The 14,094-nt window shown below is 31.2% G+C and overlaps 2 long non-coding RNA genes across 2 annotated transcripts; one reads left to right on the top strand and one right to left on the bottom strand.

Annotated features, from left to right (window-relative positions):
• Nucleotides 1–466: 466 nt before the first annotated feature.
• LOC144553928 (uncharacterized) lies at nt 467–1,319 on the top strand. Its single transcript, XR_013511470.1, has 3 exons — nt 467–540; nt 886–947; nt 1,056–1,319. It is a non-coding gene; the product is annotated as an uncharacterized LOC144553928 (long non-coding RNA).
• A 1,087-nt stretch (nt 1,320–2,406) lies between these two features.
• LOC144554560 (uncharacterized) lies at nt 2,407–3,410 on the bottom strand. Its single transcript, XR_013511645.1, has 3 exons — nt 3,342–3,410; nt 2,967–3,200; nt 2,407–2,793 (listed from the first exon to the last, which is right to left on the bottom strand). It is a non-coding gene; the product is annotated as an uncharacterized LOC144554560 (long non-coding RNA).
• Nucleotides 3,411–14,094: the final 10,684 nt, after the last annotated feature.

Below are 14,094 nucleotides of genomic sequence, written 5' to 3'. Positions count from 1 at the left end.
TTGTGTCCGAGTTACTAATTTATTTAATTTCTATGTTAATTTTTTTAATCTCAAGGCACTCCATGATTTTCCAAGCATTTTCAAAAGAAAACAAAATAAGAAATAAAAGTAGGGGCCTGGTTTTGAAATTTCCATGTTTGTTTCTGACAAGCCAAAGTTTTCTAATTTTGTAAGAATCAATTTTTAGATTTATCCTTTCTTTTGTTTTAAGTATAAAACGTCAATTTAAAAATCCTTAAAATTACTAAATCATGTTCTAAATTAAGAACTAAGATTGGTTACTGGTTCTAAAACTTTATACCAGCGAACTGTTATTGAATCAACCTTATTATGGACTTGTACCAGTATTTCAGGCTCGTGTACCAGATTTTGGTACTGATTTACCATAATCTATTAAATAAAACAAATCAAAATTGAACTAGTGATGGTTCCATGTGATTGGATACTTACAGTGGCATCTATACAGGGATATGAAGTATTAAAGAGAATTGCAGATGTGATTGGCCAAGCGAGAAGATCAACACTTGAACAACTGAGGAGGTATTTTTTTTCTCTCCTTGTACCGGGCAAATACCAGACAGTACTTGCTGGTCCTTGGTGAAATATTTTTTTATTATTGTTTTTATAACTTTTCAACTACTGGAGCTTCTGCAAACTTCTGTTTTTTATGGAATTTGCAATGGTACTTTATGTTATTTTGAACTTTTAGAAAATGATATCTTCAATAGTAACCTCTATATTGTTCTGCAATATTTGTAATTTCTGGACCGTTTCTCTTCGTTTAGTCCATTTGTACCAATTCAATGTAGTTTTTTTAGTATCCATTTTATTAATTAATATTGAATAATTGAATTATTGACGTGCTCTTTTTTGTAATTTTTTTAGCCTGGTCCGGGTTCCATTGGAATCATCGAGCTTGTGGCCTTGTGAGCCTTCAGCCTTCCAAGGTATGTTACTAATTGTATTATGCCTTAATATATCTTTTTTCAGAAATGGTGGTAATATCTTTACTGTTACCTTTTTGTATGAGGTTACTTATGGTAGTTTTTCGATAGGCTTCTTCTTCGGCGGCGTCAGTTATGGGCTTTTAATATAAAGTTGGGTTAGGTGCTCAAAAAGGTCTAGATGATGACTTTCGTACACTCTAAATGAGTGAGAATGGTAGATGTGTTGGATAATTTAGTCTATTTTGTGTCTAGTAGTTATGTGTTGATGTGATACAAGCATTCATTTGGATTATGCTGAGTGTTGACTTTGGTTTTTTGTTAACTAGTATAGTTTTTGGGTTAAAAGTTACATTATAACAATTATTGTAATATTTTGTGGATCCAAAAACAAATTAATACAATACATATGTCATTTCTATTTTATGTTGATCTTTATTAATACGTGATTTTTATATAATTTGTTTTTTATTCTGATTTGATGATAAATTGTAATATTAATAAATTTAATATGAAAGTAAATTAGTATGGGCAACATCAAAATTGCATAGGCAGTCATCGGAATTATGACAAATTTGAGCTATCTCAATTGCATGGGCTATATAATTTTAACCCATGAAAAAGATATCAACACACCCATGTAAAAGAGATTGGCACACCCATGCAAAACACAAATTTCGTCAGCGTCTGGGACCTAATAATTGCATGGGCCGCCAAAAATTAACCCATCCAAAAAAGGTTTGCGCACCCATGCAATTGATCAATTGCATGAGCCCTATGCAAATAAAGGTCATTACCATCGATATCAACTGTATGAACTCATTTGCATGGGAAGCCCATGCAGTTGGCATCAATTGCATGGGTAGCGCATGCAAATGAATATTTTTTGTCCCATGTAAATAATCCAAATTCTAGTAGTGAGAATCTGAACCGCTGCTTCATTTCCAGTATTTGCGAGCAATCCATGATATGGAATGCCTAAAACTTGGATTTGAAGATATACATTTATATTTCTTCAGAAAGGACATCAATGTGGTGTTTAACCTTCTCGGGTTGCACTATTCTTTCTTTCATTTGGGTTTACCTGTAAGTTGTTTCTCAACTGTTTTTTTCTTCCTTGGTTTCGATGGAGCACTATTTGTTGAACTTTGTTTTCATTAGGAATAAATTCAGATTTGGTTTCCCAAGTATCACTCAAACCCCTGTTTGGTTCTTTTAATTTCCAAATTTGCATTATGGTCCATAAATTTGGCAATTTTGCTAGTTTGGTCTGCAAGGTCATATCTAGTTGCAAGATATGGACTGAAAAGACCATTATATAATTTTTTCTTTTTCTTATTAGTGGCTTATTTTGGAAATGTGATCATTTTGTTACTAGAAATAAAATTTCCATTATAATATCTTTGAAAGTACTAATTAAGTTGCTTATTTTTGTTGGATTATGTTAAATTATTGCAGCTTAAAAATTAAGCAACTGACTTACAGTTGGTGATGTGCAAATCCAGTATGCACTTGGCAAGATTGGCAAAATGCTCCACGAGAGATTCGAGCTCCTCGGCATGCTCCAGGGGATAACATGATGTAAAGCATTCGTATTGTATTCGAGAATCAATCCACATGGGACGACGAGTTAGGTTGGACGCAATACTCCATGCATCGAAAAAAATAGCCATCGATTTAAAGTATTTTTTTGTAAGTTAATAGTATTGGAATTCGTCGTTTGATGGTGGATCATAAAAACGCTTGAGCTCCATGTTAGTTAAGAGATCAAATACGCTCTTGAGGCATTCTTTGCGGCTCTTTGTTTCATTATTACAACAAGCACGAAGTCCGGCACTCAAGCCTGTATCTGCCGCTTCATCGAACAAGAAAAAATGACAAAACCCCATAAAGCAATGAATTGAAACCTTTGATAAATTACTAATATGAAAACTTTGAGCCCTCCAAATTCCTTTTTTATTTGAAAGGTAGGGTGAATTAAGGCCAAAGAAACTAGTATGTGGATATATATATGTATTGCACCTTGAATTTGTGTTCTTTTAGAAAGAACATTGACCACATGAGCGAGTGCTTCCTGGTAGGCCTTCTCCTGAGCAGGAGTAGCCAATGAACAGGCGCTCTTCTTCATCTCACGGTATATCTCTTTCACATATGAAATCAGGGGTGTCATTGCATTGTACTCCACTTTCCCTTTGTCGTATATTGGATTTAGTACCTCATCATTAAAAAACATCTTCTCTTCTCACAAGTCACAACCTGGCATCATCAGCAACATAAATTAAAATCCAATGTCAGACTCTAATAAATAGATGGATTCCCTCAATCCTCAGCCACTCTATCATGTCCATGTTGTCACAAATACAAACAGAATCACTTTACCAAAACAGAAAAACAAACCCCTTAAATTCAGACGCTGCAACTCGAAGGAGCAGATGCTTTACCAACTGGAAAGATCAGCAGCCGCCACAACATGAACGGTTTTAAATTTAGAAAAGATCCGGAGATCTATTTATAATTAGTAGAAAAGATACCGAGATCTCATTTTTCCATTTTCCAAAAACACATTCCAAATACTTTTAATAGAGGGTATAAAAATTAGTAGTTTAATTTTTTTTTGTAAATAAAAAATGTAAAAGTATCGAAAAAGATACTATCCGCGCGCTGATATGAATGGTCAAGAATTAGTGAAAAATTCAGAGAGAGGAAGCCAGAAAGAGAGAGAGAGAGAGACCTGGAGAGTAGGGTCCAAGGACCGGAGCTCCTATTTGGCAAAACCCTCGCCTTTTCGGAGGAGAGGGAAAAGAGCGAGAAAGAGAGGGGTTTGGTTTAATCGCTAGCGCTGGAGAAAAGACGCTGTTTTATGATACGATCAGGTACACTAGAAGTAATAATTTTTTCACGTTTTCTTGGGCCGCAATTTGTTTATATAACAATTCCTTCACATTTTATGTTTAGCAGTAATTAAGCATTTCATTTAGTTCTAGCGAATAAAGTAATAATTGTTCAAGGAAAGGTTCTTACTATACATGGCATAACACCAAAATAGAAATGCGCAGAGATATGGTAACAGCCAGATATGAAACAAAATTTAGTGAGGAAACTTCTAAATTTTTGTAACAGGTAAAATGTTTCCATTGGAAGAGCATGATCAGATAAAAAGACATTTTGTAAAAGTGTAAAATGTTTCCATATGTTGGAAGATATATATCAATAAAATTCATTTTACCATACTATACTTTGACATCTAAATTTCATAGATAAAGTCACACTTTCTACATATACAATTTTTTATACTATTTGTAACAAAATTCATTGATTTTTTTTTCTAGATTACTTATTATTTGTTGTTTAATTCATCCAATTTATGCAAGAATAATTTGGCTTATTCAACTCAACTCTCAAAATAGCAATGTCAGTATGTCACCATAAAAAAAAATAAATAAATAAAAATAAAAATAAAAATATTAGTCATTTTTGCATTCTTCTTAAATAACTATGAAAGGATAAATTTAGTATAAAGAAAGAATCGTTCTCTCTCTAGGTTCAATAATCTAATTATTGTTTTACTTTTGATTTTTAAAATATATTATGAGTTATACAGTTATTGGGCTTTTGCGCTATTTTGAAAATAATTTTGCTCTATTCTATTGAGCCCAAATCCCTTTTTTTTTCTTCTCCTTTGCGCAGCCCAGAACACTGTTTTTCTGTATTACAATTTACGCAGCCCAGTATGAGCCTGTAATATATGTGCTCAGAATAGTTCCGATGCCCATCGACCTACTTTGGTATGATGGGTGTATTGACCATCCGATTGCATCAAGATTCGTGTGCTTTGTATTAATAACCGTGCGCATCTGTATCAATTTCTGTCCACATATCGTAATGCTAATCGTACGGTGTTAGAGCTAATTGAACCTAAAAGTAGGTCCAATACTCATTGGATGTACTCCTATCTTCTTATATATATGTTGGGTTTTGAAAGGTCTATTGGTACCTTATTTGATTAGTTGTCTGTTTGAAATTGAGCGACTGTAAGCACGGGCTTTCTGATGTTTGTGTATTGAGGAAAATTCTTGTGCACAATCCATTTTTGAATAAATGTGGCTTCTGAGATGCACCGTTTTTACGAAAAGAAACAAGGTAACAGCGGTACTGCTTAGTTCAAACCTGTGCTATCCTGATTAGAGGTGCTACTTTTACTCGATTACTCGGATCTGATCTGGAACCGAACCAGACCCGATCCAGATCCAACCCGACCCGGATCCGATTAATTTGGATAGGGTATGGTTTAAAATATATAACCGATTAAATTATGGGTACGGTTACAAAATTAATAATTTAATACCTGACCCGGATCCGAACCGGAACCGATATTGTCATGGGTAGGATATGGATTTCATTTAATTATCCGACCCATAACCGAACCCGACCCGATATCCGTATAAATACCCGATAAAACATATATTAATAACTATTAATATATATATATATATATATATATATATAGAGAGAGAGAGAGAGAGAGAGATAGGCTAATATGCTTTCGGTAGCACTTCGGCCGAAGTGCTACCGATCCAATTTTCGATTTTTAAAATTCAAACGGTCGATCCAAACCGTTCATCTTATTCTCCATATTAATATCTGCTTGGAGACCAAATTTTACATTTTTCTGAATTTTTTTACTATTTATTAAGTATTTTACAAAATTGTTGATCCAACGGTGGCTGCACATAACAGTAAAACCGTTGGATTAGCGATTTTCAAAGTGGCTTAATAAATAGTAAAAAAATTCAGAAAAATGTAAAATTTGGTCTCCAAATAGATATTAATATGGAGAATAAGATGAACGGTTTGGATCGACCGTTTGAATTTTAAAAATCAAAAATTGGACCGGTAGCACTTCGGCCGAAGTGCTACCGAAAGCATATTAGCCTATCTCTCTCTCTCTCTCTCTATATATATATATATAAAACTACAATTTTGCATATTAATTTTTTCATAAGCCGTGGTGAGTCCAATACTTTTTTTAATGTGAGAAAATAGAATGCAGTTACATATTTGCTATGTTCATACACACATATGAATGCAAAATAGTAATTGGGATAATGTACTTGCAAATGTTGAATCAATATGATAGTATTTTTTTTAAATTTAGATAGATAACTAATAATTTAGAGTTATTATTTTTATTGTGTTATGTAGCATGATATATTTTATTATTTATGAACAAGATCAATAGTATAATTTTTATTTTGCAGTAGTTTTTAATTTATATTATAATGATTCATGATATAAGATGTTTAAGAAATTATAATTATATTTAAATGTAAATGATTTTTCAAATGCTTTGGAGTTGTGACATATACCTGCTCCAGATCCGGAACCGCCTCGTATCTGAACCGGACCCAATAATCTACAAATAAGTTATGGGTATATTCCTACCCGGAACCGAAAGACTGGACCCGAAATATTCACGGGTAGATAGGTATCCGAATCCAGACCCGGTCCGATTTGAAATAAATAAGTATATGGATCGAAATTCGGACCCGAACACTTTTAGGGTAAGGGTCCAAATATAATAGTACCTGGACCCGACCCGACCCGATAGCACCTCGAACCCTGATAAGGTGATTGTATCTGTGTTTGACACGTATCCGACACTGACACTCTTCCGACACGGCCACGATATGTATCAGATACGCCAGTTGGCATATTAGGTACTGCTTAATTAGTTAAAAATAATATATGTAATAATCGTATCGTATCTTAGATTTTTTTAAATTGTCGTATTATCATACCTTATCCGTACCCGTATCCATGTAACATAGGTTCAAACTCACAAATAAAAGACTTCGTTATGAAAAAAATATATGATTTGTTCATTAATTATCAAGTATCAATGGACATGTGATATGAATTAATGTTAAAGTCTTAAAGACATTTGTATTACATTGAACTATTTTTGTTCAATTTGTAGACAATATTCATATCAATACAAATATTCGTTTAAACATCTGATTGGTATCAGAATCCGTTGAATATCTGATTTTGAATACATAAAAAACACATCAATCTATGTCGGTTAGTGCTTCGACAGTTCGACATCACCACACAAAAGACCAAAGGATGTGAGCAGCATAAAAAAACAAACGGACTCAATGGCGCATGGTACCTTTAGAGACCAAAATTAAATTGATGCCTCAAATAGGGAGTCATTAACTCAAAAGAGTATCTTTTGAGTTAAATGCATGTGAGCCGTGTGATTGTAAATGGAGCCCATCTGAACGTCCCTGCCTATAACTAATATGCACGAATTTTAAAGTTGATTGGACAGTCTATATACATCAACTCAAAAATTCCTTTTTGAATTAATGCAGAGTATACGAATTCTCAAATAGGTAGGAGTTTTTAAAAAATAAACCAAACTAACTGAATTAAACTAAACAACCAAATAATAATCAAACCGAAATTAATCAAAATAAATTTTCAATTTGTTCATTGAACCAAAATAAGAGATTAATTATAAAAATATGCATTTTAAAAGTGATCCATTCTTCAATTCTCAAATTGAATTAATAGCCGAAGATTATTATTATTTCTTATTTTCACGTCTTTCATTTCACAATCGGCCCAAACTTCAAACCGGTTTATTCATCTCTTGCCTATTTGGTGATTTTATTAATAAGGGGTTCGGTCGTTTCAGTCAATATAATTAGATTAGCCGGACCAAACTTGAAACTGGATAAATCAAATTAAATAAAAACTAAACCAAACCAATCCATTTATATTAAAAAACCGAACCGATTAATCCAAAGCGGACGAGTATGCATGTACACACCACACCGGTTAATTCAGTTTAAAACAAATTAAACCGGACCGATGATCGCCGCACAAAAATAATAACATCACAAATTAAAGTGGATGAGTATACAAGTGTACATAAATTAAAACACCGACGGACAATTGATTGCGAGAGAAGAAATGGGTTAATTAAATTAATAATTGAAAAGTTCCCTTTAAGAAAAAAAAAAGATGGAAAATATATTGCTCCTAAGAGCTGGAAAACACTTTTTATACTTCTTTTTTTTTTATACTTTTTACACTTTTGATGTGTACTACCTATTCATTATGCAATGATTTTTCTTTTTTCAGAGTAGGGTTAGGTAATCATACTTCCTATCATTGATTCCCAAATTTAAGATTCTCAAATTTCGTTTTGCAAAGCAAGTCCAACATAAATTAATATATTTAAATATCAAGTAGTACAAAGTTAACGATGTAAATAATTATAACCAAATAAAATTAAATTGAAAAATAAAAGAATTTAGCAGTATAAAAATGAAAGCAAACTAACAGAAAGAAAGAAAAAAGAAAGTGTGAGATTTATCATTTATCTATCTAAATAAGAATACTGTAAGAATCAAATTTTAATTTAGTGGTAAAATACAACATTTTTTCTATGAGAGGTCATGAATTTAAATATTGGATGCGAAATCTTAATAAATATTGGGGTTTTCAAGATCAGACTCCATTTTTTCTGAAAAAAAAATTCTAGCAATTAGATATAACTATTCTTTAGCTTGTGATAATTTTGGTGAGTTAATAAAAAAGATGTTGGCGGAGAATGAAAATTCATTGGTATCTTAAAAAGTATTGCTCAAATTAAAAAGTTTAATTTGTCCATTTTTATTGAATAAATAAGACACGTATCAAATTGAGCTTAATTTATAAAAAAGAAAAATTAACTTCTCATCGAATAACATTTTAAACGATTGACTTGTTATTTTTGTGTGAAATATATCAAATAGATATCATAACTGTTAGATGTAAGCAATAATTGTCATGGAGTAAATATAGACAAATTCAATGGTCATTGCAAAAAAAGTCAATTTATACATATTTTAATAAATAATGATTTTTATATTTTTTTATAGATGATTAATTAAATTCAGAATTGATTGTAATTTTAGGATGCCCTGTCTAAATGATATATAGTATATATTTAAAAATTAATTTTTTTCAATAAAAAAATAATTTTCAATATATCAAATGAATATAATATTAAATTGTCCCTAAATACATGAAAAACAAATTCAAAGCTCATTGCAAAATGCCAATGCACTGCTAGGTCAGATCCATGTTGCAAATTATAAAGTGAACTTTGGATTTTATATGGGCATGTGACGCATGTTTTTTCTCAAAAATAAAAATAAAAAGTGAAGTATGGATTTCTTTGCGAAAAGTAGTACCTTAAACAGTAAAAATTCAAACCCCAAATATATTTTTGTTAGATCAAAAGAGAATATATTTTTGAACCAAAGATGGTACTGTGCCTCATCAATCACGGATCCACAGTCTATGGCCTCTCCTTCCAGTTGCTATGTAGCCGTTTGGTGTAGAGGGTCAATAAACTAAGGATCTTAAACAATTTGGTAATTAGGGAATAATTCGGCGAGGTGTAAAATTCTCGAATCTGAGTACAAAATAGATATAATTTGAGAAGAGTTTGTTTTGTATCTTTCAAAATATACTTGATATTTTAAAAACAAACAAAAAGATTATGTAAATTTAATAATGTTATTGATATAAATTAAGTGTTATTTGTAAAGATTCATAAATAAATTTGAATAATAGATGCATTAATCGCATGTACAGCTGCTTAATAATAGAGAAATTTTGATGACATAAAACAATTTTTTTATTAGAACATTTAATATATAGTACATCTAATTAAACATGAACAAATTGGAAGGAAAGAAAATCATATTAGGCCTACAGCATGTATGCTCTATCCCAAAAATAAATATTAAATTATAGTGCACAAAAATAAAGCCAAACTGAAAAGTCAAAATAATTTTTTCAGTCTGATATTTCTTATGAACAAAATTAAATTACAGTACTAATTAATTATTAGACATCTTTTTATTTTTTTTTTAGTGATGTTTGATATGCATGCAACAAATTCTGCAATTAAATCATAGATACTATTTTTTAATAGGAAATAAACTATTTTAATTAACAAACATCTCAAAGTAATTAATTTACCATTCTATGTATTTCAGACAAATTGGACATAAGCACATAACATCTTTTCTGTAAAGGCCATGGCCTCAGAAGATCCCTACTTCATTTCTCTCCATAACACTTCACAGACACTATCTAGGCTGTAGACACGACACAAGTATGAAACAAATTACAATATTTGTTCATTTGTTCTTACAACCTCACACTTATCCAAGTGACTCCATAAATACACCTCACAAAGTTCTCAGCTCCAACTTTAAACCACCTCTCTCTCTCTCTTTCTCTCCAAAAACAAAAAAAAAATTCATGAAATCAATGGCTATCTTTCTTCCTCCAAGAAGAAACCTTCTCATCTCTACCATTCTACCATTGCTTCTATTAGCCACCTTCAAACCATCCCTCTCTTACCCCCATCAAACCTCTTACATCTCTTTAGCACCTTCTTACCTCCCCAAAATGCCCAAATTCTACTACATGCCCCCGGCATTGTCACCCGACATCATGCCGGCCTTCCCTTCGCCTAAAACCGGCACGGGTGAACCACCATCGAGCAATTTTCCGACAATTCCGTCGAGCCCAAGCCCACCAAACCCGGACATGCTTGAGCCAGACTCGGCATTTGCACCGTTCGGGTCGATGGCCACTGCCACGTCATCAGCGGGCTCGTTAGGGGATGCGAAACGGATGCATGTAGCATATATCTCAGGGTTGGTTATGCTCTTGTGTTGGTTAGTAGTGGGAAGGTGATGCTGTAGTGGGGTCAAGGTGGGGATTTGTTTATTATAAAATTAATTAATTACTCTGTGATTATCATTATTTTTTTCAATATTTTTGGAGGTCTGTCAATTTTGTTTTTTTTTACAGTATGGATAAGGATTCGTTTGGTGTATTGTAATTTTGTTTGTTAGGATGTATAATATATATATTTTTTTTCTTTTTTGTTCTTCTGTTTTCTCTCTTCCTATTTACTGTAGACAATATTTTTTAAGATTGAAGATTTTGACAAATTAATATTCCTAGAATGTTGCTAATTCAAAATATAAATTCCAAATTAATAATAACATCAAATGAAACCATATCAACTCTAGAAAACTGCAACTACAAAAATTGTTTTTTTTTTTTTGTTCTGTGTTTATTCTCTTCATTATTAATTCTCTTTTGACATGCAAACCTCCTATAATTCCTATATTAAGTTTCTTCAGAAAAATACCAAGAATTGTAATTTTCCTACTTTTATGCGGAGTATGTGCTGAAAATTTAATATCTCAGTATTTTTTTTTTTATGAGGTGGGGCTTTTAATTGCCAGAAAGAAATTTACAAATTTATTGTATAAGTTTTTTTTTTTCATTTTGCTAATTATTGCCTAAGTTGTGTAATAAGGTCTGTATACGTATATATATATATATATGGTTCTCTTTGGTCCATTAAACCATTTTTTACTTCATATATCAAACAATTGATATCTTTTAAATTGACATTGTTCTTATGAATCATTTATTACAACTTCTATCAAATAATTATTTATTCACATTAATTGCTGGTTCTAGTGTTGATGTCAATGAGAACAGAAGCTTTTTTTCTTATTTAAATTTTTTTTTTTTTTTGCACTTTTTTTGGAAGTGGTTAATAGTGTTTCTAGAATGTGAATGCGTACGGTAGCTATTTATTAATTAATGCGTAAAGTAATGACAAAAAAAAGAAAGAGAATTATTTGAGGATGTTGGAATTTGGAAGGATGAGTCAATCATAGTCATGTCATGAGCTGGTTATGCTTTGCTAGTTTGCTTAAGTTAAAAGGCTATCTATCTATCATCTCTGCATTTTACATCAATTATTGCCTAATCAATAATGGTCACCTCAAATAATTTATTTTTGTTTTCTACTTTTTTCCTATTATTATATTATTTTATGAACTCTGACAACGTGATGCTTTCTAGTAGACTTGGGATTCGGTACAAGTCAAATGTACCAACTAAGAACCTTTTTACTTTTATTATTGTGAAAATTGAGAAGTGAATAATCAATATCTTTTAAATTTAAAATCGCCCCAAAGTTACATGCAAAAAGTTTAAAATCCTGTAATTTAAAAAAAAAAATTCATTAAATTTTTTGTTGTAATTTTTGTATTGCATCAATTATATCCTGGTTATCACAAAAAAAAAAAAAAAATTTAGTACTTAGTACCAACAACTCGCTACATGTACTGTGTCTGGTCTATTTGCCAGAGGATCTGGTTATGAAAAGGAAAAAGGGAAATTTCATGTATACCCCTCAAAACTTCAAAATTACGTATTTCTTTCTCTAAACTTTAAAACTCACAAATTTACTCACTTTGTTGTCTTTTATATTAAAACTCATTTTAAATATATACAAAATACCCATTTTACCATTTATTAAATGCAAAAAAATTTGTAGCTTGTTTAAGAAAAATGTTGTTTTCATATTTGATCTGTTTTGAGGGCAAAATGGGTATTTCCTAAAGGGTATCATGTTTTTGAGGGAAAAATGGGTATATTTATGAAGGATAAGTGTATAATGTGTATCTTACTAGACCAACATTTTTCTCAAACGAGCTACAATTTTTTTTATATTTTCAATAAATGATAAAATGGGTATTTTATTAACTTAAAATTATTTTAATATAATAGACAATAAGTATATAAATTTGTAAGTTTTGAAAGTTCAGAGAAAAAATATGTAATTTTGACGTTTAGAGCGGAAGATACGTAATTTTCAAACTTTTGAGGGGGTAGACATGAAATTTCCCCAAAAAAATCCTTCAGGTCTGGTAACGGTCCCAAAAGGGAATTCGCATCCTCTGAGACTCAGAGGGGACATGAATCATGATACTGAAGGTAAAAAAAAATGTGATCGTCTGTATACAGTATGTTGTAACCTTATATGCGTCAGCGGCAGAGAAGTGTAAAATCCTTTGATTGCATGATTTTTTACTTTTTTACTTTCTATAGTACCAGTCCATATTTATCACTGTTATGATCAATATTGTATTTGAAAGGTCAATTGACCTATAAATAGTGATTTTACTGTGAACTAAGTTTATTTTAAATTAACATTAATACAGTGTTGTTGCCAAAAATTTATTCAAAATCTTTCAGGTCTTTTTTATGGCCTTTTCAAATTTAGTACTAATAGAAACTATTTAGGATTTTATTTTTTATGCTGCAAATATTTTTAGACGGTACCGAATGTGTTATCTTTTAAATAAAAGTATTATTATTATTATTATTGTTGTTGTTGTTGTTGTTGTTGTTGTTGTTACTGGAGGAGGGTTCAAATGCCTTCAAGTTTTGTGCCTCCATCGTGCCTCCATTTTTTAATATTAATAAATCAAAATTTAAAATACAAATTTCAAAATAAAATTGTTAGATTTGATCTATATCCTTTTCTCTATGTACATATTAAAGATTACAGTATAATTTGTTTTGATCGGTATCACATCTAACAGTTTCATTTTGACATATACATTTTAAAATTTATATTATTAGAAAAATAAAAAATGGAGATACAGAAAATGAACACATCTGAATCCTCCTCTTGTTATTATTCCTAACTATGAAAAGCATTTCTCCTGTGCATTGTTTTGTTGAGCATACAGGATCCAAGAAAACAGAGGAAGTAATGCATGTGAAGATGGCATAGCAATGATAGGAAAATGACATTTTGGGATGTTTAATAAATGAAGAAATCCAGATGCGATCAAATGATGCTTTAGCCCCTTCTGCACGTGCTTTGTCTACCTCAATTTCATCTTACATTATATTAATTCTGGTAAATAGCCAAAATTGACGACTGTTTCCAATTCCAAATTTGCTCACAAGAGCAAATTTGTCAGAGCTCATAAAAAAATTACTTTTGGAGCTTACTAGGTTGTTCAATTTTTTACAAGCTTGTTCAAATTTTACAACAATTTTTCAAGTAACATCCATTGCTCAACGTGTTTACAATAATGAAACTAAAAAACAGTGTTATAGAAAACGTTTGTTTAGACCGATTAATAGTTGGCAGTGATCAAACTGTCACGGATTTTTTCGATTAGTCGATCGACTATTTTTAATTATGACCGATTATTCATGATTATTCCCGATTAATTACTTGGCGATACCT

This window comes from Carex rostrata, chromosome 5 (genome assembly GCF_964058835.1).
Source record: "Carex rostrata chromosome 5, lpCarRost1.2, whole genome shotgun sequence".
Taxonomy (NCBI): Eukaryota; Viridiplantae; Streptophyta; class Magnoliopsida; order Poales; family Cyperaceae; genus Carex; species Carex rostrata.
Note: the sequence above shows the minus strand (reverse complement) of the source record. Positions and strands in the feature narration are given on the sequence as shown.